The sequence below is a fragment of the Sinocyclocheilus anshuiensis genome, unplaced genomic scaffold, assembly GCF_001515605.1.
Source record: "Sinocyclocheilus anshuiensis isolate Anshui unplaced genomic scaffold, SAMN03320099.WGS_v1.1 scaffold851, whole genome shotgun sequence".
Classification (NCBI taxonomy): Eukaryota; Metazoa; Chordata; class Actinopteri; order Cypriniformes; family Cyprinidae; genus Sinocyclocheilus; species Sinocyclocheilus anshuiensis.
In genome coordinates this window covers 109,358-112,562 of record NW_015546052.1, presented here as the reverse complement: position 1 = coordinate 112,562, position 3,205 = coordinate 109,358, and positions in this window count along the sequence as shown.

The following is a 3,205-nucleotide window of genomic DNA, read 5'->3' as shown; positions in this document are numbered from 1 at the left end:
AATTGATTATATGCTTATCTACTAAAAGAATGGAAGTCCTATCTTTACCTTACTGCAATTAGACATTTGGCATTATAATACCTTAATAGATTTATTACATTAAAGCATCACATGCAAAGGGGAAATGCAAAGAGTAATAACTTTATTATTTTGATCTTTAATAGCCATTACAGGTGATCTGGTGTGTATTTTCCATTGAGGTGTTTATGCATGCACATGGCTTGAGAAGCAGGATGGTTTGGCAGAGCCTTGAGCTCGGTGCATATAAGATTGGCGTGGGAGGAGAGAAGCAGGGAAAAATATAGACCTGAAGAGACTGGGTGAGAGAGAGAATAAAAATGAGATTGAAAATAAAGAAAGAGAGGTAGGCAGAAAAGAGCAGAGGGAGTGAAGACCTAGTGATTCAGCCACAGCACGACGAAACTGGGGCCTGCACGCCTACAGGGGAGAACGAGCGTGTACGTTCATGCACATATGGCCAGAGATGCACAACCTAACACAAACGCATTGATTAAAAGCTGCTGTGCTCTTTACCACAGGCATTTTGGGAGTTATTGTAGACTAGACTAAAAATAAGGCATCTTTTATGCCGACATATGCTCGCACATGGGGAGGCACAGCAGGAAGAGCATACATTCACAGACGGCTTTACTTGTGAAATCACAGAGCTACAGAAAGCACTGTAATGACCTTTGTGACACGATGCATCATTTTACACTTATATTTGAACTCTTTCCACAGACCTTCTTCCCACACATTCCCAGGTGCCCGTTCCCTGGGTCATCCTTTCTTTCGCTTCCCTACTCTTCCCTCTGGCAGCCTACTCGTAAGGCCTGTTGCATAATGCCACCAGTCTGTTCAATTATTGACAGCTCTTCCATTTCTCCATTGTTCGGGTGGAAATCAGTGAGCTGATCTTTGTGAAACCAAACCCCTTTGAATGGGCTTTGTCCCCCAAGCTTCCCTCTCACCTAATCTAACCTGACAACAACTGGTGGATTGATTGATAGAACCAATGAACTGGCTTTGATTTCAAGCAGTGGAACTCTACTCGTCTCAGCTTACAGTATCCAAATACTGTTATCAGAGCTCATCTGGGCCAGACAACGAACATGTTAGGTCACAACCTTGTAAGATAACACTTTTAATTACGTTACATTAAACATTGAAACTTGTGTTTTTACACATGGTTCCAATCACAGCTTTTAAGCGCAGTTAAAGTCCATGATGAACCATAAAGTCTGCCAAAAAGACCTCTACACTTGGACACACATAGCTTTCAATAGCTCCTCAGGTTTAATTTTCCATGGCCTATGTTCATGTTATAACACTGTATCTACTGAGGGACAGGCTGTATGTACTGTCACTTTTTATTCTGATGTCACCTGAAAAATGTTGAGATCTGGGGACTTTCTGTGGAGTTAGCAAGTCTGCTGTCAGGTGTTTTATATGACGACCAATGTGCATGGATCAGTTAGATGGGTTCAGTTTTACTTCTCGTGCACATTTATTCATGTGACATTTATTTCTTATAATTGTGAGTTTAATTTTTGGCAATTGCACACAATTATGACTATGATACACAACCTTATGTTTTGTAGTTGTGACTGTTTCTTATATCTACTAAATATCTCATTTTTTTTCTACTAAATGTGAATTTATATCCCACACTATGATATTATGTGCTAAAATGTTTTTTATGTATGTCATAATGTGACTGATGAGAAAGTAAAATAGTATAAAAGTTCAAGACTTTTTTTTATATTCATAGCCAGTACTAGCTACGTCATGTGAAGATGTGTGAAGCTGGTGTTCTGTTTCCACTTGGATTCATCAGGTATAAAATATTCATATTCATTCAGAGAGCAATTGAACTTTCCTGCAAGGCTGAAAGCCGTCAGTATTCTGAACTTTTGACTTCTCAGACCACTCAAATGTCCATGAAATTTGTATTTGGGAGAAGATGAGAAGAAATGGACCTTAGGATCTACAATAATCTACAAGCATTTCTCTTTTTCAATGTTGTAATTTTTCTTGGATGGTAGCAGGCAGATGATCATGCTTGTTATATACAGTAGGTGTGACAGATTTGTTTGTTTGTTTTTTCCCCAGGAATCTGGCCATTCATAGTCTCACAATAACTTTGCAGACTTCTCCAAAATATTTAATCCTGTAATGCTATGTTATTTTAGTAAAATGCCTATAATGAGCTTATTGCATAAACATTATAACTTAATTCTCATGTTAAAACTTTGTTCTTGAAATCTTAAAGTTATTTATTTGATCATGAATAGTAGCTGTGTATTTTGACAAAATGCATCTTTTTTCAACCAACATTTAAAAATCAGTTTTAAGATGTGAAAATGTGGTTTTACAAATGCAAAGAGCACACCCAAGACTTGACAGAGCAGCCATCTAATACATCAAGTGTTAGAGAGTATTCTAGGTCATTGTGTGTGGAGGTTTTTGCTCCAATAATTAAAACCACTGTTTTTCAGAATTTAGTTGTAGGAAATTACTTTTCATCCAATTTTTTATATCAACTATGTATTCTGTTAGTTTTGTGGACTGGTATGTTTTATCAGGCTGTGAAGAAATATAGAGCTGCTCCATGGTTTTTTAAATATATTTCCCAAGGGTAGCATATACAGGGTGAAAAGCAACGGTCCTAGAACTGAGCCTTGTGGTACTCCATGCTGAACTTTGATTGATGATACCTCTTCATTTACTGCTACAAGCTAATGATTACTATGATAAGTACTATTTAAACCATACCAATGCGATTCAACTAATGCCAACGTCATTTTCGAGCCTATTCAAAAGAATTATGTAGTCAATAGTGTCAAATGCAGCACTAAGGTCTAGTAACAGTAATAGAGAGATACAAATATGATCACAGAGAGATACAACTACGATCTGATGAAAAGAACAAGTAATTTTTAACTCTAGTGAGAGCAGTCTCAGTACTACGATATGGTAAATCCTGACTGAAAATCCCTGTAGATACCATTTCTCTCTAAGAAGGAACATAGTTGTGAGGATACTGCCTTTTTCTAGTATTTTTGACAAAAAAGGAGATTCAAGATAAGTATGTAACTAATTCTCTAAGATCATTAAGAAACAGATTTCTGGAAGCACCTCTTTAGTAGCTTAGTCGGCATAGGGTCTAACATACATGCTTGTTGATTTAGATGATTTAACAAGT